This window comes from Lissotriton helveticus, chromosome 7 (genome assembly GCF_964261635.1).
Source record: "Lissotriton helveticus chromosome 7, aLisHel1.1, whole genome shotgun sequence".
Lineage (NCBI taxonomy): Eukaryota > Metazoa > Chordata > Amphibia > Caudata > Salamandridae > Lissotriton > Lissotriton helveticus.
Window position 1 is genome coordinate 1,498,453,380 of NC_136068.1, and position 23,763 is coordinate 1,498,477,142.

At 44.2% G+C, this 23,763-nt stretch overlaps 1 protein-coding gene across 1 annotated transcript in view; it reads left to right on the forward strand.

Annotated features, from left to right (window-relative positions):
* NTN5 (netrin 5) overlaps positions 1-23,763 on the forward strand; it is a 327,459-nt gene that overhangs the window by 6,467 nt on the left and 297,229 nt on the right. The window lies entirely within an intron of this gene.

Below are 23,763 nucleotides of genomic sequence, written 5' to 3' on the forward strand. Positions count from 1 at the left end.
TGTCCTGACTTTAAAAATGGAGCCAATCCATTTTGAACTCGGTCAAATTTCAGACCTCGATTTGCACCGACCACAAATTGACCAACATGATTTTCGCTCGAACCATCATATTCGAAAAGTGGAGCACGCTAAATACTGTGCATCTCTTGTTTCATAAGTTTTTCGGAGTTGCTGTTACAAGTATGACAATTTGACTAGGTTTGGGACAAAAATGGGCATCCTTCGTTGTTTTGCAAATAACAGGGAAAATGTTTGAATTAGTGGAATATAATATGTGCAAATCCCACGTAGCTTGCGTTGCCACAAGAGAAGGAAAGATCTCTACGTAAGTGCCTGCTGCTGACATCAGGAAAGAATTGTAGTTCACATATCTGGATCCAGGCAAGAGAAATCCAATGTTTCATCCTCCTGAGGTCGATATGTTGAGTAACATTAAAATTATTAATGATTCCAACCATTCTTTAATCAACTTAGAAACAGAAACAACTGCGTTATGAAGTGTTAGATGTAAAATACAAATTGTAATTAGTATTATAAACATTGCTTCAGTACATGAGTGGTGGCGACTTTCAAAGGATATTTTTGAGTGTAAAATACGCCAGGCTGATATGAACCGATAGATTGTCTCAAAGTACGTCTTTCTGGGTGATTCACAAAAATGTCCATTTGACGTTGGCATAAATGTACGGTAGACTGAAGAGTGCTTGGAATATTCACAAATTGCACAAAATATGCATTTTGCCCCTCTTGCACGATCACAAGGTCCAACAGGGAACACGCTTGATGACAACAACCATCAGGAAAGTGTTGAAATAATGTCTTCATGTACAAAAGTGCCCATCACCAGCAGTGGAAGTGTTCCCTTTTAGGAAATATGAAAATACATATATTTTCATTTGTTCCAGTTCGATTCCAGTATCACGGCAGGCTGAAACCGAGCCCCCTTCCCCACCACCTCCCCTCTCCCCCCTCCCCCCAACACCTCCCCCAAGCCCAACCCAAGTAGTGGCACCTGTTTTGGGAATCTTTGTTGGACCTGCTGCTTTGTAGTTGTTAATGTAATATGTTCTGCATTGTATTTTTAATTTGCTCAGCGTGTCATGCTCCTGTCCAGGTGACGGAATGCTTTCTTTGAACAGGTAGTAAACTATGTTGGCCCTTATTATGAGCGTCCCGAAGTTTTCTGCGATAATTATCGCACCCAATAAAAACCAACAATAATGTGTTCGGAATTTAGTTGGGGCAATAAAATCGCCTGATTATAGTTCTGTCCTCAAAATGGAGCACAACATGGAGATTTGATAGCCAAATTTCGAAATTCCCAGTATTTACTAGCCATTTTCCCTCTTTACATTTTGGCTTTTTTTCCCCTCATTTATATATTTATTTATGGGAGTTGCGAACTCGACCCGAAGGCATCAGAGCGCTTTACATGAGCACCAGTTACATTTGAACACATTTATTTTTTGTTACGCACCGAGAGATTAAGTGATTCACCCAGAATCACAGGATGTTGAGCGTCCAGGTTTGGCAAAATGTACAAGCAGTGGGATCTTTATTGCACCTGCTATTTACCCGCGCAAACAATTATTTGTGCAAGGCTCAACAATTTCGGAGGACACTCGAGCTGAGGGACTTTGCCGCTTTGCTTCATTGGGCTGTGGTGTCACCGCCGTGGCTCATGTTTTAGGGTCATTTGTGATGACCAGAGGGGGCTCGATAGTGGAGAGGGGGCAGAGAAGGGAGAGAAAGGCTCTTTTATGCCTACACAACACGCACACTATTTTCTCTCCTTTGTGTGTCCAAATGAGGTTGGTGTGCGGTTCTGTTCTTCCCATGTTCACATAGGGGCCTGGTGGGTGAATTATCCATATGCAAAAATGGCTGCAAATTGCCCACCAACGTTTTTGCAATTGGAAAGGAATTTTTCAAGCCATTAAAACGTACCGTTCAAACAGTTTTTCCATAATGTTTACTTAACCCGTTTATCCTTAGTTGAATTTAGTAAATTACAAAAAGTGATTTCACCGAATCTGAGGGTTTGCCACCCTTGAAACATTTCGAGCACCAGGCCTATAGTTTGAGAAGAAACTGCACTTATATAATGCTCTTCGCGTGGTAATTTCATACGTTTTTCAATTTGCGAGTTATGCTAAATTTGTAAATTATCTGTCGGTGATATTTTGGAGACACCCATCAGTGTGCATTAATAGGGGATTCTTGGTGAATCTGTCGAGCATTACTTCCTCTCTGCTGTTGCTCAAACTCACACATTTGATCAGTGGGAGGCACGACTATATTTCAAGGCAGATTTTATGTCCATAAAAGACAGATTCGGGCTCGCTTCATTACTTGACATTTTATTCTTCTCTGACACAGAACTTGATAACATTTGAAAATTCGCATCAGCTGTGACATGCAACATCTGGGGGAGATTTGCCAATGTTTGCTGATTTTCAGTGAATGTTTGCATTGGCTAAATTTCTTGTAAATGTCTGGCATACTCGCACCCGTATTTTAAAGTCGCAGGTTCCCACATAATTTTTAGTTCAACAATTTTAATGTATGGTCTTTTATCTGTTTTCACTCTAGTAGTACCTAATTTTTAGGGTGGAACGATTTTACTATGTACAATATGCATTTGTTGATATTTCTGATGATTTTATAATGTCTTAAATGTGTTCTTATTGTATATCTTTGATGGTCAAACCGGCCGAAATAAAGATTGAAATAATAATTTGCCAATGTTTGCTGATTTTCAGTGAATAAAACGGATTTTAACTATGTGAAACTAGGGAAATCAACAGCTAAGTAAAAAAGAAAAAAATGAATTAGTGAGGGTCACATAAAAAATAGATTTACCGAGCCCCAAGGAGGGCGCAGCATTTTCACTTTCAACATTAGGGGTTATTTTTCCAACCCAGTTTGGAGTTTGCAGTATAGTCTGGGGGACATTTCCAGGGTTTTGATGTTGCTCGTGAGCATGATGTTTATGCAAATTATTTTTTGTATAGTGTTGAGAGCCTCTTTAAGGAGCATTGTGTCACAGGATGGGGTTTTAGGGCTGGTTCTTTCAGTATATAATATGTACTGTCTACATCGAGGCTGCTCCATTAGCAAAGGGTGGCTAGAACACTAATGGCCTGATTACGAGTTTCTGAGGTGCGGGGTGGGTGGTACTCGACCGCCGCGCCCCTGCACCTCCGAGACTTGCCTTCGCCGCCTGCCCGCCCGATTACAAGTTATTTGTAGCTTGGCAGTAGTGCAGTGTGGTGTTCCCGGGGCATTGTCTCTTTCAATGGCTGCGGTGCCTTTGAAAAAGGCACCGCAAAGGGGACGCCTCACTTGGTTCCTGCACGGCATGGACTGAAAAGTCTGTGCAGGAACTCTAATGCATGCACACAGGGGTCACATGTTATGCCCCCCTGTGTGCACGCACAAGTGTAGGAGGCACAGGGGAGCCTCTAGGGCCCCCTTCGTTTCATCTCAGCCACGGTTGACATAGAGTAGACATCTCCAAGTCACCGCCGGTAGAGAGGAAACTCATAATAGGCTTGTTGGGACCACGGCGCTCCCGCAAAGCATATTGCAGCCTCTGACCGCTGCACCACCTCCAGGGAATGGCGGTTCCCTGGCAGCATTGGTGGTCCTAGGGCGGTCCACTGCCCAACTTGTAATGGGGTGGTTGGACTGCCATTGCATTGCCACCATGGGTCTGGTGGTCCAAAGTGCCCAACTGGTAAAGGGGCGGTCGAACCGCCGGTGCTGCGATGGTTGGACTGCCACTGCCTTGCCACCATGGGTCTAGAAGTCCTCACACCGCCAGACTCGTAACTTGGCCTTGAGTATTCTCTGGCACCTTCAGCAGTGAGTGGTCCTTTAGTGGATAATGCTAAAATAGAGTGCTGTAGGAGGTCCTTGGACCAGAGTGGGCACTGCTCTGAGCACGCACAGATGGCATCAACTTACCTCTCAAGACTAGCACCCTATATTATGTCATGTCTCTGCTCGGGGCCTTTGTGAACCACTCAAATCATTGAAGCTGAGGTCGATGCAGGATGTTGTCTAATGTTATTTGAGGTTTTTTAAGGCTACTGCATGGACCCTTGAGTGACACGGTAGGGGTAAGTGGTGAGTGTTGTAAATCTATTGCTAATGGCTGATGCTGGCATTCTACACAGTGACACTGCTGTGTGCATGGGTTCAATCTAATGTTGACTAGATGTAGGAGCAAGTAGACTATATATCCAGCATTCACCCGGCCGTGGCCTGGAAAGGCTGTTTTGGGATCTCTTACACTAGTGGATCCTCAGATTAGAAGTGGTATCTTTGGTACAGTGCAAGCAGTTCAGGTCTGCGATGTGTCCTCGAGGTCATGCATTTCAGGCCTAGAATATCATACGGGTGCTCTCTGTTACTAATCACTTCAGGAATATTCGCCAAGCAGCCCGGGCTGACATGTTTGACAGCAATGTTGCACGCTAGAGCTTTTGACACTGGCGACAGTTCTTCCAATGAGACGATTTAAAGGGGCACCACCATCCAATATCCAACTCACCAGTCCACAAGATGGCAGAGTGACCTGAATTCTCACAGTTAGCACCTGGTGTGATTGCAGCTCAATACTCAGGACCAGCGGCGGCTCCTCTGCAACAGCAGAGGAGTCTCGCCCCACTGTTCATAGCCAGCAGCTGAAAAATAAAACGATATCTTGCCATCATTTTATTTTCTAGCTAATAGCTCTAAGCCAGTGTGTGCAGGGAGGGGTGGGGTCAGGCAATGGGAGAGGGGAGGAGGGAGGAGGTGTGGTATGTGCACTTGTAAGTGCGCATGTTAGTTTGCCCAGCCATCTCATGCTGGCCAAATTGACATGCGCACTTAGATTTCTCCGACCCGCGGTGGAAAAACAGCACAGGTTCCCTGTGCCTGAGAGAGTGTTGATCAAGCCCGCTCAGGCCAATCCCCATGCTGCTCTAATGCTTGAGAGCAGTGCGGGGATTGGATGGTAGTCATGATGCTGTCTCATGGACTGCTGTGACCAAAAGCTGCAGCAGAGGACTGCAAGGCGGCCAGCAGCACCGGGCAAGCTTTTTTTAATCATTAATCCACGCAGCGCCCCCTACCCCCAGCATGCTTTCCGCCTGCCACCTCTCCTCCCCGTGCCCAATCCACCCAGCCCATTGGAATTTTTCTCTGTCAGCCACCACTGCTTAGGACCTTGGTAAGACCAACTCAGCCTGCCTCGTTCTCAGGTCGGTCAATGGTTACATTTAGTACAACTGAATTGTTTAGTTTTCAGTTCTTAGAATGAAGAGAACTGTGGTATAAAGCCACAGATACAAATCAAGTCAGTATAATTGCTAGAAATTATGTTATTAACTTTCTTGTCTACATTGATTCCTAGCTTGTGGTGCAGGTCAATGATTAATGTCTATGATGCAATGAGATGCATGCACTTTTAAAGGCCATAAGACATTTATAAGTACTTGAAGTTGTAGCCCTGTAGTACTACTTCACGTTTTCAGAAATGCCCTTTGAATTGTCCCTATTGTGGCTATGGATTCTCTTACTTGTGGGCAAGAGAAAAAATATTTGTATATTTTGATATTTCACATTTTCCAAGTTCCTGAGGGATACAATATCATATACCAATTTGATGAACATATGAAGATATTTTACACTCAACGGTGTCATCATTCCTGCATAAGTCAATAAGTTGCACTTTATATTTCGGCTATATAGCATGATCATAATTGCTATGCTTACACAGTTATTCATAGAATTGTCGAGATTTTCTCGGAAATTGGTATTGAATTTCACAACACTGTAATTGCATTGTCAAGCACAATACTACATATACCTTGCCAGACTAAGATCTATTTTGGTACCAATGGAAACTTCGGTGCTAGTTCATCCATTGACACATTTTCCAGATTATCTTACAGACCACATGTTTTTTCAAGGAAACAAACCAACGGGGGCCAGTGTAATGCCCAAGTGGTTGGTTGTTGTATGAGAGAACCTACATTTGAATTTTGGCTTTAACACTTGACTAAAATGGTTGATCCTGGGCCAGTCGCTTTATCTCCCTGTGCCTCAGTTTCCATATCTGACATTACTTGGCTCGCTTTGAAATGGGCAAAGTGCAGGTATCAAGAGAGTCCTATAAAACAAGACATTAAAATAATTAAATATAAAATATGCCAACAGATAAAGCACGCCAGATCCCATCCATTTAACCAATGCCCGTGCCGCCTCATGGCACACAGGCACCCATTGTCTCTACCTTTTCCAGGGCTGCAGTTAATGGACAGCTCTAGGACAGTGTAGCGGACCATGGATGCCATATAGAATAATATGTTTATGGGCCAGACTTGATATTTAGTCACATTATCTATCTATCTATCTTAGTGGTGTGAGAGTGCGCTCGCATCTCCACAGACATCTAACGCTGCTATTTGCTATTTTTATCTGGCGATAATACGAGCTTTTAAAAATTGTTTTTATTTCTTACTTGCCACTTTGCACATTTCCTCCAGCGCTCTCTGACGCCCTTCTTTGCCTCGCGCTCCCCGGTCCACCACGGGTTTTCCCGATTGCTGTGGAGGGAGCACCCGGCAGGTGCACTTCCGGGCTAGAGGGCGGAGGCCAGCATAAAGCACAACACTGGCAGCTTTGTGATGTGGACGCGCGGAGCGGGCACGCCAGCGGCGCGACGATGGTGCGCCAAAAGCTAGCCCATCTGCGCCCATACGCACCTGGACCGCGCCAAGTGCCAGGACCCCTGCTCCGCCAAGAACATGTACACTTTGTTACAACCTCACTGACCTTCTTCGCCTTAACAGGGTTGATGACAATTGCTGTAAACTACTACCCGGCAATGATCATTTAGTCTGTCCTTGTGGCTTTGCCCTCCCCGAACCTCAGAGGACTATGGCCTTTCAACCAGCCCAAATCCCCGGATACAGCAATCCTCCCTTATTCAATAAGAATACCGCTTTACAGGGCGGTCTCTTAAATGTCAGATCATTAGCTAAACATAAATATGAAATCTCTGACCGCATTTTAGACCATGAACTGGAATTACTGTGTCTAACCGAAACCTGGGCAGACACAGCTTCCGACACAGACTTTGTCACCCCTACCCCAGCAGGTTACCAGGCTCTGAGGGTTGACAGGCCTCTGAAATGAGGTGGTGGGATAGCCATTATCTTAAGGGAACACTTTCTGGTCAGATTCTATTCGGCCTCTACACCGTACTATGAGGCCCTACTTTTTATAATTGAGCTAAGCACCAGACAGACATTCAAGGATATGCTTCTATATCGGCTACCTGGCTTCAGGAGCAATTTCACATCTAACCTAGACTGCCTACTCGAGCCGACCTTACAAAATGATGATTTCACCATCTTAGGTGATTTTAATTTCTATCTCGAAGATAAGAACAACAGAGAGACAGCGGCTCTACTAGAAACTTTGGAAGCAGTGGGCCTCACACAAAAAGTTCAGACCCCTACACATGAAGTGGGTCACACGCTAGACGGCATCTTCACATCAGTCACCAACCTTGTCCCTACCAAAACCCTGCCTTTAACCTGGTCGGACCACTCGCTCATCAAATTCACCCTACCCATTACCTCCCTGGGTCCCATCGAGACAGCTAAGACCCCTGCCACGATAAAAAGAAACTGGGACTTAATGGAGAGACAGTCTCTCCGCTCCCAGCTGGAGGCTTCCTGCCCGCAACTTATCGGGCCTCCCGAGACCATAGCCCCAAGATACTCTAAATGGTTAAACGACGCCTTTAATACCGCCGTACCTTCTAAAAGATTATCTAGCAACAGGCATAACCCCTCAGCACCCTGGTTTTCCGAAGATCTTCGGAAAGAAAAACAGCTCTGCTGGCAATTAAAAGGACGCTGGAGGGTCAATTATTGCCCGAATTAAAAAAAATATATAAATTAGCCCTAGCACAATACAAATGCCATCTGATAGTCAAAAAAACAGATTTTTACACAAATCAAATCGAAACAGCTAAAAATTCATCTAAAGAACTTTTTGCTGTTGTGAATAAACTCACCACTGCAAAAACCCCGGGGATCAAGAGCACCCAAAAGTTATGCAACAACATTGCAGCCGCTTTTAAAACAAAAGTAATGAACATTTTTAAAAACTTCCAGGACTCCACCCTTCCCTCCCCAAGGGAACCTGCTACAAGAGAACCCAACGCCAACACACTTCTCTCTTTTTCACCGATCTTCTCGGATACAGTAGCCAAACTCATTCAAGATTCTAAATCTGGGTCTCCTACTGACCCCTGTCCATCAAAAATTCTTAAAGAATTTGCCGACCTGGTCAGTCCAAGTTTTACTGAAATTTTTAACTCTATGTTCATTTCTGGATCCTTTCCCTCCATTTGGAAAGATACTTCCATCCTACCTTTGTTAAAAAAACCCTCTCTGGATGCTTCAGATCCCAATAATTATCGTCCCATAGCTCGTCTACCACTACCTGCTAAAATAATCGATTAAATTATGAACTCGCAGCTGACCCAATTCATTAACGAGAACGACTTGCTGGATTTCTCTCAGTTTGACTTTCATCGCGAACATAGTACCGAAACTGCACTGATCAAGGCCACCGAAGAGATCAGGGCGGTGATGGATTGAGGCGGCACAGCGGTACTGATACTCCTCGATCTGTCAGCCGCCTTTGATACGTTTGAACACTCTCTCCTGCATGAGCGGCTCGAGAGATTAGGGGTAGGGGGTTCTGAATTGGCCCTTCTGTCCTCCTTTCTGAAAGATAGGAGGCTTACGGTTTCGGTCGACACATTCCCCTCAGACCCGTACACCCTACCTTGTGGTGTGCCGCAGGGTTCTTCACTGAGCCCTCCACTCTTCAATGTGTATGTTTCGGAGTTGGCCTGCTAATTCAGAGCTTTGGTTTCAGCCTTACATCTTACGCTGACGATACTCAGATTGTAGTAACAGCTTACAAAAATGAGGCCCACCCACCCTACAATTTCAAAATTGTATGTGTACCATCAATCAATGGATGAATACACACTGCTTCAAACTAAACTCTGAGAAAACATAAATTCTGATCTTTGGCAATTTACTACTAAGTTGGGTCAACCTATCGTGGCCATGAGAGATGAGCGAGCCCCCAAAACCTGTGGTAAAAGCTAAGAACCTGTGGGTGTGGTTGGATCACAAACTCACCCTCATCCGACACACGAATGCAATGATTTCAGCCAGTCACTTCTTTAATAAAAAAGTAAGGAAGATCCTTCCCTACCTTCCGGTAGACACAAAAAAAACGGTAGTAACATCCTTAATCCAGTAAAAACTTGACTACTGTAATGGACTTCTGGGAAATGTACAGAAACAATGTTTGAAAAACTGCAAAGTGTACAAAATTCAGTGGCACGGCTACTATCTAACATCCCTAGGTACAACTCGATCACTGCTGAAATTCGTAAACTGCACTTGCTCCCTGTGAAGCAATGGATTAATTTCAAGGCTCTCTCTCTATGCTACAAAGCCCTGAGCCAAAAAGGCCTGGTCTTTCTGCAGAATCTGTTCACCTGGTACGAGCCTACCAGACATCTTCGTTCCTCCAGTACTAAACTTCTGCGGGTGCCAAAAATCCGCACCTTACAATGGGGCGGCCGCAGCTTCCACTGCTATACCACCAAACTCTGGAATTCTCTCCCATTTGAGCTTAGGAGCGCCCCTACCCTCACCTCCTTTAGGAAAGGCCTGAAAACCTGGCTGTTTTAGAACTAAATGTAAGTGTAGACCCCCGCTGTCCACAGCGCCAAGACACCTCTGGGTATACGTGCGCTTTATAAATCAATATAACATAACGTAACATATCTATCTATCTATCTATCGATCTATCTCTTAATCACTATCGCTGTATATATATATATATATATATATATATATATATATATATATAATATTTATTTTTTTTTTAATTTATTTTTGTCTTGCTGAATTCACCAAATATCAACAGGTTTGATGTGTCCCATGAAATAACTCATTTAAAGGTGAAACCATCATGAACCCCCTTCAATAAAATAAAAGACAATGCATTACATTATATTTATTTAAATTCAAAGTGATTCTAGAATGTTTGGCCCCCAATTCTGCGTTCCAAACAGTGCCTGTTATATGACTCGTTACATCCAACCTTGGGCAAGCAGAATTTGGGTTTTGGCTACCTTAAACTTCAAAAAAGTTTCTGATACGGACAGTGCTTGAAATGGAAGAATAGAAGTGCAGGTACTCATTAACAGTGTACCAGCATGTTTCTGAGAAGGGCTGGTAATGTCAAATTAAAAATATTACGTCGCTCTTGAGAAGTGCAGGTACTCTCCCTCTCAAAATAAAAAAGTGGCGGCACACAGTATCGGCCCATTTAAAGCACTGGAGGATGAATCCCAATCACTCTAAAATCAAGCAATTTGAATTTCTTCCGGTTCAGTTCACCCGCGACTAATTTAAATTACTACTGCTCATGGTGGCCAGAGGCACGCAATTGGAGGAAGAAAACCATCAGTATGACCAGCCCCGTCCCGTGGAGGGAGTTACGGTGGGGCAGGGAGGCGGGGAGGGGGAGGGGCAAGGTGTAGGGACCTAAAAACTGGCACATGAATAATTGCAGGTAAGTACACAATTTAATTATTAAAACGAATTTCGTAGCGCGCACTGCATCGCAAAATGCGATGCTGTGCGCGCTACGAATTTCGTTTTATTAATTAAATTGTGTACTTACCTGCAATTAACACAACTAATAAAGAGATGCCCAGTCAAATCTAGAAGGAACTGGAAACGGCTGAATGCTGCAAAAATGTGGAAGCCCAATTCTAATAGTTTGCCCACCAGCTGGCTAGAGGCAAGAGTCCATCAGCCCACCCTTATTGGAGGAGCTTCGTCATCTGGAGCTCAAGGAGATTAAGATCTAGGACCACAGCCCTGAGCCACCTTGCCCCGCTGGGTACCTGACCTCATGCTCCTAAACGGGTGAAGCCAAGGTGGATGTTCAAGCCATATGTACTCTAGTGAAGTGCAGTGCTCAAGTGTGTGAGGATTTAAAAATGACTACTTGGACAAAAAATATGTTTATTAGGGATTATCTAAGTGCCATACTTAAAATAACCTGATAGTGTAAAAATATTAACTATCTCCTGGCTATGGCTAATGCGGTCGCCATGTTTCAGCCGTAATGGTCAACTGACCCGGCTTTCTTCAGGACCCAGGTACTACGTAATGTAAGCTACTGTAGGAAAAAATTATAACAAGTGCATAAAAAACTGTGTTTGAAAAATAAGAATAAGACTGTTAAGGTAAATCTGTGGCACTCGCCACCCTACCAGTCACGCAATGTACGTGCTTGCAGGCAAGAGCTACCTCTTCCTTCCCAGCTTTATGTGGGAGGAAAGCCTCACCTCACCCGGCTGACTGCTCGGAGACAGAGCGTCCGTCGGTACTCCAAACCAGACTGCGAGCAATTATCCATATGCCAGTTTTTAGGTCCCTCCACCCTGCCCCTCCCCCTCCCCGCCTCCCTGCCCCACCGTAACTCCTCCACGGGACGCGGCTGAGTATGACTGCTAAAACGTTACTGAGATCTTTAACTAAATTGCCGAGTTACCGACTTTAAAAGTTGTTACACGCTCCTTCCGGTAGTCTCATCACGCGGTGTTACCCGAGATGTAAGTAGGTAACTCTAGTCATTTTACTACGAGCAGGATTTTATGGACAGTAAACTGACGCTGTGTGCGGCTCTCACTTCGGTGGTGCTGAGGTGCATTTTAATAAGGGACAGCATCTCTCTGGGAGTTTGAGACGATGCGCAGAGGCCTTTCCGAAAGCCTTGACTCTGGGACGGTTGCTTTTGATACGACCTGTAGACAGCATGCATGAGGTTTGAGAACGTGAATCCATTCCACAATGAATGTTTACTTTAATTTTATTTAAATGGTTGACACTTTGGAGTTAGTCACTAGTACAGTTACCCTATATATGAACAAGTTGTTGCAAAATGACAGATTAAGTAGTACCTGATGGAGAAAAACAAGCATTAACATATGAAACCGTTTTAAGTCATTGAAACACGATCTGCCATTATTTGGCACCACATTCGGTAGGTTAGGAATTAAATCAGAGAAGTTTCCGAGGTTTCCATTGCAGACAGGAAAATCATTTGTTTTGTGTGGTGAAGGATTGTGTCTCTCGGAGGTGAACGTGTCAGCCTTTGAATGAGGCAAGAGAGTTGTCTGGCTTGGTAGGTGTGTCCATTGGCTCGCAGATATATACATGTTATGTTGAATTGTATAACGCCCTGTTACCTATGAGGCTATCCTGGCGCTGTGCAGGAAGCTCTATACTGTTGGCTGATTTAGTACTCGGTCAGTTGCATGTTTTGCTGGTGCTGGCTGTATTTTCAGGTAAGTATTCTGTTTTATAAGGCATGTGGTGTGCCTGCAGATACCAAGAGATAGATGTCACTGAGCCATCTTTCTATGGTTTGTAAGAACTCACAAGGTTAGCAGTTAGGAAGCCAGGCACAGTGTGATTTTTGGACATGGTCCGTAAAAATGATTACATCTCTGATGCTCAAAAGCACTAAACTACACAGGGAAAGTTATGAATCTGTTACATTTCCTGGCATGTGTCTTTTGGCCAAACTCTATGCTTATAGATACTACACAACAAATAAATAAACCGCAGCCATAGCTTTCCCTTTGCTCTAATTTTCTTCACATGGAAATGTGTTTTCCACGTTAAGACTTCCCTCCACGATGCAAATGGACTTTTTTCTTGTTGTGTCTTAAGCTTTTGGCACACTCTAAACAGTAGTACATGAAGGAAGTAGATGAAAGCTATTGCAAATGTTTGTGACACCCACAAGGCGTTCATGCTTTTAGCATTCACATTTATCTGACACCCTCCTGGGAACACCTACTCCTTACCCCTAAGTGTCAATCTCAAATGTGTCAAAATCTGAGGATCTTGTGATATTCTGCAATCATCTTCTCGATATTAAGATTGGCAGATCTTTGCTATACGACTCAGGACCATTACATTTTGAGTGCAGTTTACCTCTGCTTCACACATAAGTTCCATTAATGCACAAAAACCGGGTTTATGAAAGCAGGCCAGAACGATTGTCCAGGAACACACAATTTTTTCGTGTGGAAGTTAGAATTACATGGCAGGCTTCCTAGTTCATACTCAAAAACTAGGTTCTAGATCGTATCTAATAACAGGGATATGATATGGTTGAAGAACCCTCATCAACACAATTAAAAAGAACCCTAGAAATCTAGCAGAGGGCACATATATTTTTCTTTCACAGGAGTGCCCTACTTTTAGACTAATCTATGTATGGCTTGATTTACTGGGAAACCGGAAGGCTTTCAGTAGGATATCTCTGAATGACCGACGGGGCTTTGCCAGTGTATCAGATGAGAAATGCTTACCTTGTGACTCAGGGTGTCTGAAGTTTTTAAAATGTGTTTAATACAAGCAAAGTTTTCCACAGTTCCTCCACTAAGGTTTCATGAAGATTGTGAAGTTTCTCAGCTTATGCTCCTCTTCAACGCAAAGGTTTTTTTTCTCAATGCCTCATCAGGGGTAGTAAGCGCAATATAAATACAATTTACAATTACAATATTTCAAGATAACTTTTACCTCATTTTTACTGCCAAAATGAAATTGTAAACAGAAAGTTTCTGTGCAACTTTAACGCTCCAACACAAGTTGTTGCAATAGTGCCGATTTTCATGCATAAAACTTTAAAACTTTCTACATTTGCAAAGTGTTCCATACATCTTCAACAAGTAGGTCGGAAACACTGCAGTTGTGTGCATCTCTCTACTTCCGACTGATTCTGCCCACTCTCTATCAGCGCACCTGAAGAAGGGGCCAATAAACAATCCCTCTGATATCCCAGCAAGGCAGCCACCCCTCAACTGTTCGAATGGATTCCCCCACGTCCATCCCTTCCCACCTAAAACTACTAGAAAGTCTAGTGCCTTCGAAAACAGTGAATACCCCCACCCTCCTCCTCACCTGGCAACCACCTAGCAAGGACACTGAATGGAGTGCTTGTGAGCAGCAGCAACAATGGTGTGGTTTTAACCACATGGACAGTAAACTAAGTAACAGCTGGTATTGCAGTTAAAGGGCCTTTCAACAGGTACCACGCCAAAGTTTGTCCTCTGAGGTGGTAAACACAATCAAACGTCTCATTTCCAAATGGTTCTGCAGCTTGAAGCCTACCTTCAAAGGCTCTCATTACAAGTTAGGCAGAATAGGGTGGCATATTTACCACACCTAGTAAATACTGTTACGCAGAATATGTATTTAGGACACGGAAATTCCACACGTTTTACTTTTGTATGGGTCTCCCTTCAAAAGCATTTAACACATCAAATTCTGCTGGTCTTGACTTTTTTTTTGAGAAAAAGGCAAAAGCTTGGCTAAGGGATCAGAATGTTGAACTTGTAACGATGGCAGAAGTGTGGAAATAGCTCCTATCCTAGCTGAGAAGAACATCACACTGTCTGCTGGCAATAGAGGTCCAACAATAGAGGGAAAAAGAGGGGCCATTTTTAGCCATTAAATATACTGAGTTGAGTGGGTTTTACCGGCTTCCAGGTCAACTGCGGTCAAGAAAAAAATTCAAAGTAAAGTGTTCACAGCCGCTGATGGAACAAACATGTTGATTTTCATGGTTTCACACCATTCTCCTTGATCAAACCTTGACTCTGATTTCCTTACAGTCTTCACGTTTCTATGGGGAAGGTACCTTTGGGGACTCAAGCTCTGCATGATGTACAGCCTCACTCAGTCCTTGTTTGTTTGTTGTGAAGGATTTGTGGAGATGTTGCATTGTGGCGTTTACTAGAACTTGTTTTATTTAAAACTCCCTGTATCTGATGCGCAACGCATGTTTACGCACCATAGCTATGTTATACATAGCACAACGTTAGAAACAATCAGTAGGCCTTCTGGTGAAGCTCCAAGGGCCGATTGAAAGTATCCAATTGTGGTGGTTGTGAGGGTGGAGGAGGAGGCACTCCGTAGCAGGGAGACCATTTGACCATCCATTGATCCCAGTTGTATGTTGTTGTTTGGCATGCAGGGTGCGTAGGGTTAGGTTAGGCATGCAGGGTGCGTAGGGTTACTCTGGAAGTGGGATGGTTTTAGGATTTCCAGCCGAATATGTATGTATCTGATACAAGTCATGGTTGGTCTCTGCTGAGTGATTCCTACTGGGAGTTAAGGTTTTATGACTCTGTATCTAACCCCAGTTAGCTATGATTGATATATTAGGTCCTTATGGACTGTTGTATGAGAGGCAAAAGTATTGCCCTTTCACACAATCTTAGTGCGTTCAGTTTGAGTTCAGGTGTACAAAATGTCCACTTTTTACAGATAAATACCCAATTGGCGAAAATGTGGAACGTGAATTTGCAAATGTCGGAAATCCACCAGTATCTCGGAGTTTCCATATTTGCACATTTATGACCCGGGAAGTGCAGGCACATTTACTTTAAAGTATGGTAGTACTAAGGTTGCTCCCAAGAGATTGTAGTAGGGAACATAGAATCCGAAATACCGATGGGCCACAATATCGTAATTACAATATCAAGGAAAAAAATATCGACCAGGTAAGTGCACAGAGAGAGGCGAGGATTCATGATGATGTATACCACTGGCAAAAATCATTTATTTACTGGTGTTGTGCAAAATGGGAAAAGAAAAAAAAAGCCACAGTAATGCGGCTGCTAATGGCAAAGGCAAGCCCGTCTGCGCCTGTCCGCGACCGGCAGGGACCAGGGGCCATGGACCCTGCCCTTTCCCTGACCTATACCCCAGCTCAACTCCTGTCCTTCAACACAGGTCAGCACATTGACCCTCTTCTGCTCCAGCGCATCATCGCTCTGGACATTTTATCCCCATTAGCTCCACTACCCTTACTTACGCCATCTTCCCCTTGGCCTCAGTCCTCTCCCATCCCGGTCCCTTCTTCCCTCCTCTCTTCCAGCATGGCCACTGCCTACCTGCTTAATACTAGATCTGCAGGTAGACATCAGCTGGAGATCTTTAATCTATTGGACACTGACACCCCTGATTTTCTTTTCCTTACGGAGACTTGGTTTTCTACTGACTCCCTTCCTGATCTTCTCTCCGCCCTCCCCGATTCTTACTATGCTCTTCAGGCGGATCGTCCCACTAGTAAACTCGGGGGGGGGGTGGGGGGGGGGGAGTGGCGATGATCATCCGTTCTAGCCTCCAGTTTCAGTCTCTTTCCTATCCTCCCATGTGTGGAGTAGATTTCCTAGTTGCCTATTCAGTTAATCTTAGGGCCCCCCTTAGTGTAGCCCTTTTCTATCGCCCTCCGCAGTACATGTCCTCCTTTGTTCCTGCTCTGCAGGAGCTTCTGGCTACGCTCGTTGTCAATAATTCCTCTGTGCTTCTTCTGGGGGATTTTAATTATTGGCCGGGCGACCCCAGAGAAGACTTGTCTTCTAAGGATTTTTCTGCTACCCTTCAGTTTCTTAATTTTTCCTCACACATTCACTCCCCCACTCATATCCACGGCCATGTCTTGGACCAAATTTGGTTGGCTAATTGTCCCATATCTCCCCCCGCCGTCCTTCCCTGTACTTGGTCCGATCATTCACTGATCTCTTTTTCGATTGAGCTCGGAATGCATGAGAGGCCCCCCCTACCTATAAACATCTTGGCCCGAAACTGGAACCGGGTGGACCTTGTTTCTCTGTCTATCTCCCTTGCTTCCTCTGGCCCTGACCTATGCAACCTTTCTATTGACCACCAAATAGACTCCCTGAATCACTGGCTGTCTTCTTCCTGCGATTTAGTCACCCCCCTTAGGAAAGTCAAGACCTGTCGCCCCCATGACGCCCAAAAATGGTTTTCAGACGAGTTAAAAATCGTCAAACTGGACCTTAGACGCTCCGAACGTCATTGGAGGCGCAAATACTGCCCTGTTCTGCGAGCCAAATACAAAATGCTTTTGGCGAGCTATAAAAAAGCCATACTACGAGCGAAAACCATTTACTTCTCGGAAAGAATATCCCTTTCAGCCAATAAACCTAAGGAGATTTTCTCTATAGTTCACAACCTTGTTGCATCCGACAGAGCCAATTTGAACATTATTCCTTCCCAAGATCTTTGTTTTTCTCTTAATGATTTTTTCCTGGAGAAGATTGCCAAGATCAAATCTAATATTCCCTTTGTCTCTCTGTCCTCCCCTTCCTCTGCCCCATCTCTGTCCTCTGTTCCTCTTAATCAGTTTCCCCCTATTTCCCTGGATGTGTTCTTGGCTCTACTCCAGAAAGTGAAGTCCGGTTCCCCTGCCGATTGTGCGCCAGCTCGCATTTTGAAAGTACTTTTCACTCGTTGCCCTGACCCTCCTCTCTCTCTTCTTAATTTTTCCATTTCTTCTGGCTCAGTCCCCAAGTATTTCAAATCTGCTATTGTTTGTCCTATTTTTAAAAAACCTGGTCTAGACCCTTCCCTCCCCTCTAACTTTAGGCCTATCTCCCTTCTCCCCTACCTTGGAAAGATCTTGGAGAGCTACATCACTTCTTGTCTCTCTTCCCACATCGATGACAACCATCTCCTGGCCTCCCACCAAGCAGGCTTCCGACCGGCTCACTCCACCGAGTCAGTTGTCTTGTCCGTCTTGGACGAGCTAAAGAGTAAGGCAGACTCTAACTTGCCCCAAGCCCTGGTGCTCCTCGATCTGTCTGCTGCATTTGACACGGTCGACCATGCCATCCTTCTCGACCGTGTCAGCGCAGCGGGCGTTCGGGGCACTGCCCTCTCTTGGCTCGCCTCCTTTCTTAAAGATCAGACTCAGGCGGTACATCTTTCTTGTTATTCCGCCCCCTCCCGCTTGGTCCCCTGTGGAGTTCCCCAAGGCTCCTCCCTGTCCCCCCTTCTTTTCAATCTTTATATCCGTCCTCTTATTCTTTCCCTTCTTGATATGGGGGTCTCCGTGTATAACTACGCGGATGACCTCCAGCTTGTTTTTGATCTTTCCTCTTCAGTGCACTCCCTACCTAAATTCCACTCCACCCTGGTCTTTATTTCAGATTGGGTGAATCGGAACCAACTGAAGCTTAATCTGGACAAGACGAAGTTGGTCCTGACTGGCTCTTCATCTTCCCCTTGGTCGACCGCCTTTTGGCCTCCCTCCTCCTTCACCAGTGGCCTCGGCAAAGACCTTGGGCATTAAAGTCAGTCGGGACCTCTCTATGCATGCCCAGATCAGCTCAGTTGTATCTTCCTGTTTTATTTCTCTCCGAATCATCCGAAAGGTGTCCCGTTTCTTTTCTTCTGACGCCATTAAGCTCATTATCCTGGCATTGATTCTTTCCCGTCTCGATTACGGGAACAGCCTGTATGTGGGCATTCAAGCGTATGAACTTCGCCGTCTACAGGCTGTTCAGAATCAGGCCGCCCGCCTTATCCTTCACCTCCCAAAGTCTTCCCACATTACCCCCGTTCTGAAAGCACTTCATTGGCTCCCCATCTCTCAGAGATCCCTCTTTAAGATGGGCTGTCTGGTATTCATGGCTCGAACCCGTATCGGCCCTGCCTTTATTAACTCTCTCATCACTCCCTATACCCCCAACCGTTCCCTCCGTTACTCTAATCATTTCCTCTCCAATGTACCTCGGTTTTGTAGATCCAAAACCGGAGGCACGAGATTCTCTGTTTTGGGTCCTTCTTTTTGGAACAGTCTCCCCCTACCTATCAGATCCATCACTGTCTATTCCCAATTCCGCAGGGCCTTAAAACCCATTTGTTTTCTATTGCTTATCCCTGCTAATCATTTCTGGCTTCTCCCATCTCCCTCAGTTATCTTTACCTCTAGCGCCAGGAAGTCGCTTGGTCACAGTGCGCTTTATTAAGAACCTTTTTCATTTCATTTCATTTCATTTCATTTCAGACACTTCATTTTGTAGTTGCATGCATGCGCGATGACATATACACAAACATACATCATCACACAAGCACACGCTGGCACTATATAGTTTTATATTTATAATCCAACATGGCTCTATAAATAAATAAATAAATTGGCACTGAAGTATCACAAAAATGTTTTTTAAAAGGGGGGCAGCAGTAATTTGCTGCTAAGACTCTAAAAAATAAATAAAACATGAAAAAAACATATAGATGGTGGGTTGACCGGTCAGGATAAGAGAAGAGAAACTGGGAGGTGGGATACAGTAAAAATAAACATATATACAGTTGGGTCGGGAGAGGAGGGGGGGAAGCAGTAGATGAGAGCGAAAGCAACAGGGTGGGTGGGGAGAAAAACACAAAGGCAGGAGCAACACAGAGCAGAGTGGAGAAGAACATGTAGGAGAAAGAAACATACAGGGCGAAGAGAAGCACATGGGAGTGCTTAAACAAAAACAAAAAGGTAATTCCCTAAAAGTGAACAGTGGAAAGAGAAGAGTCAGCTATTCATATGTAGGCTGTGCACAAGAGAGACACAGACACAAGATGAGGAAGGCAACCCAATACAAGCAAATGAAAGTTACAAAAAAAGTGCTATTGTTAAGTGATGGGCGGGCTCTAAGCCCACTGTAAGTTCTTGATAAGCCCTCACTAGGTCTTGAGCAACCAGACAGCTTGCACTGAAGCCTAAAACGCTCTAGTTATAGAAATAGATCTGAAGAGATGCTCAAGAAATATTTCATCAACACTATTCCATGGATATGATTATGTGCCCATCAGAAAATAGTGTGCTCATGGTATGAATGGATGTAAAGCAAAACACACATTAGGAAAGTGAAATGATGTCAAACTCCCAACAGGTTCTGCTTTAACACAACGAACACATGTAAAATCCTATAAAATGCTGCTTAAATGTGTTGTAGGCACACGTTATGGCTTTCGGTATGCAACACACATAGAAGATAAAGAATTGAATGTGACAAACGGCATGATAATTTAATGTACTTTTCAGTTTGAAATTAAATAATTAGCCACGAAGACATTGTATTAAAGGAGCTATGATTCTGCTGCAAAAGAAAAGTACCAGAACTATGAAAATGTTAGAACAAAGACGTGAAAAATGTGATTCAAGCAATTAAAGTAGTGGAACTGGGGTCCTGTTGATTAGGATTTGACCCCGGACTTTGGCAGCCGAGCACAAGCAAGCTAAGAGTCTGAACATGCATATATGGGATGTCAACATAGAAAGCATGGTGACCATATAGCTTGTTATCCCTCTGTTGGCACTTCTTCAAAAGCACTGATTAACTCTTACCTTGTTTGCCTAAAGTTATAAACATTAATTTTTTAACAGTTTGGTGATCTCTTTTGTATTGATTCAAAGAGCTCCAGTGCAAGGATTTTTGGACTTTACTTTTCTTTCTCAACAAGATCATTTGAGGCCATAACTTACAAAATGGTGTCCTTTTGTGACAATTTTACATGGTGCTGTATAGTAGCTGTCTACAATGGCCTTGCCCCAAATACACACATAGTCATAGTCATAGGATTTTATTGAGCGCACATTTCACCCGAGGGTCTCAAATGCTGGCAACAACCCTAGGGCGGGAAGGAAAGAAGAAAGAGGGAACCGGCAGGAAGAAGAAAGATCAGAAAAGCCAGGATTTTAGATTTCTCTGAAACTGTCTGTGGTTGGTTTCCATATGTAGCTGCAATGGGAGCGAATTCCACAGAGAAAGGGCAAGGTATGAGAAGGATCTGGCACCGTTCCTGGCGGTGCGAATCTTAAAGGGGGTGAGAAAATATTTGTTTGAGGACCTGAGGTTTCTGGTAGGTTGATACCAGGTGAGTTTTTTGGCAAGATAGCATAGCCCTTTCCCATAGAGGGTTTGTGGACTAGGCAATTATTTTTAAAATGGATGCGTTTCCTGATGGGAAGCCAGTGGAGAGCTCTCAGACTTGGTGCCGATGGGGACCGTGAAGGTAGATTTAATACAAGTCTGGCGACTGTGTTTTGTAGCACCTGGAGTTTGGTAAGAAGCTCTTCATTGATAGAAGCCGTCAGGGAATTTCCGTAATCAAGCCGACTTGATGATTAGGCTTTGGACCAGCGGCTTCCAGGATACAACTGAGATCCGTTGGAAGATCTTGCGAAGACTTCACATTAGTCCATAGCAGATGCCCGTCACATGATTAACATGGTCTTTAATGGTTAAGTTGTTATTGATCATCACCCCTAGGTTACGGACCACCAGTTTGGGAGATGAACATGGGCCGAGATTGGGAGGCCACCAATGCTCGACCACAGAGTTTTTTTCCTAAATATTGATCTCCGACTTACTGGCATTGAGTTGCAGATGATTAGTTTGCATCCAAAAGTTGATGTTGGTCATGCACTTCATGAATCAGAGTTTGGTGTCTGTTAGATCTGGGCTGAAAGTGATCAGTAGAAGCGTGTCGTCTGCATACGACACAGTGTCGAAACCATGCGACTTGATCACTCTACCTAGGGGTGCCACGTATAGGTTGAAAAGCATGGGACTTATAATGGAACCCAGGGGAACTCCTTTGTCTATCACTTGGCTGCGAGAGACAAGGGTACCAATGTGTACCTTCGAAGAACGGTCAGTTAGGTAGCTCCTGAGCCAGTTTAAGGCAGCACCCCTGACTCCCAACTCCAACAGACGATTCACTAGAGTCCTATGGGGGATGGTGTCAAAGGCAGCATATAGATTGAGTCGGACCAGTATGGCTGACTGTCCGGTGTCCAGGGTGAGTCTAATGTTGTCAACTACCTCTATCAGCGTTTCCGTGCTATGAGCTGCCCAAAACCCAGATTGAGAAGAGTCCAACAGTTTGTTGCTCTCTAGAAAAGTTGAGAGTTGCCTGTTGATTTGGGACTCCAGGATTTTCCCAAAAAAGGGAGAAGTGAGATGGGCCGATAGTTGTTTGGCTCCTTGGGGCCCAAGATGTGCTTTTTTAAAATAGGCTTAACCATAGCCGCTTTCCATTTTGTGGGAACCGTTGCATGACATAAGGATACATTGAAGAAGTCAGTAAGGCCTGTGTGAAGGCTAGTCCAATAATGGACAGAATGTGAGGTGAGACTGGGTCGGCAGGGGAGCCTGATTTGACCTTAGAGAGGGCAGTGCTTACATCCTCTTGTGTGAATTCAGTTAGAAAAGTTGAAGTGGTTGTGTGATCGCAGTCCGACAAGTGGTGCTGATGTTCACATGTCTGGTTAGGAAAGAGGCTGTGGATGGTGTTGATCTTTTCCTCAAAGAAAGTGGACAGAGTGTCCACCCAATCCTGTGAGGCAGGATGTTCGGACTGGCAGGATCCTCTTATTACATCCTAGGTTTTATAATCTGGTCTCGGTTGACATTAATAGATCATACATTTCTATATATAATCAGTTATGTTTGAGAAGCTCCTTTTACAATAAATATGTGACCTGTAAGGTGCTTTGCATTAGAGGTAGGTATGAGATACATCGCTCACTTAAAATAAAATTCAGTCTTTTCAAAACCTTTCACAGAAATTCCACTAGAAACAAACCCTCTCATATTTCTTCTGTTAGTTAAAAAACTGGATTTTAAAGATTTTTTTTAACTCTCATATTCAGTACTGTCTGTGCATGTGTATTTGCAAAAAGTGTGCATAGACCAGGTTGGTCGTGTGAGGAACACAATTCTTATTAACAATAATAAAACATGTAGCAGTGTCACAATTAGCTCCCCGTCTTTGTAGAGTACTACCTGATTTGCATTGGCAATATTCCCTTGAGCTCAACCCCAAAATCAATAGGAGAACTAGAATATAAACAGCAGAATAAAGGACTTACCGAAGGGGGAGCGGAAAACCCATATAGTGACAGTGGCAGCCCAGGAATATCCATAGAGCCATCATTGAGCGAAGTACTCAACTCCATCAAAAATTTCCACACAGATGTCAAATCAGACAGCCAGAGGAACCACGCCGCAATACAAAAACTGCAAGGCGCAATCCAAAAAGTGGGCAACACCTGCTCAGAGATCGCAGACAGAATGGTCTCAGTCGAAACACGCACAGAAAACCTCGAGTCTGATGTTACCAACCTTCAAACTCAGGGAAAGGAGCAGGCGGGTATCATCAAAGAACTAATGGCAAAAGTGGAAGACCTAGAAAATAGAGGCAGAAGAAACAACCTGCGTATTCTCGGAATTCCAGAAGGCGCAGAGGGCAATGACCCAAAGGGCCTCAAAGTCTGCCCTCCCCGAGCTCCAATCCTGAGAAATGGATAGAGAAATCCAACATGCTCATCGCTTTCCCTTAACGCTCCCCAAATACACTCACAAGACAAATCAATACCCAAGGGCTATATTGGTTTATTTCGGGAACTTTCTCCTACGAGAGGCTGTTTATGACATTGCCAGACTGACAAACAAAAGAGAATACAAAGGACTTACTTTTTTCGCAAGCCCAGATTTCGCACATGCAACGGTGGAACGTCGGTGGAGAATGCGGCAACTCTTCACGCCATTTGAGCAAATTAGAGCGACTGTGTATTTGCAAAACCCAGCACGCCTGAAAGTAATCTACAAGGGAGCAACCAAAAACTTTACAAGGGAAATCCAGGCTGAAGCCTACCTAAAAGAACTCTCAGAGACTGCAAAGCAAAGCACGGGAAAACAGTAGCAAACATTAAAATGTAACAGAGAGAATTGTACACCAAATAGACCATATCACTGGACAGTCAATT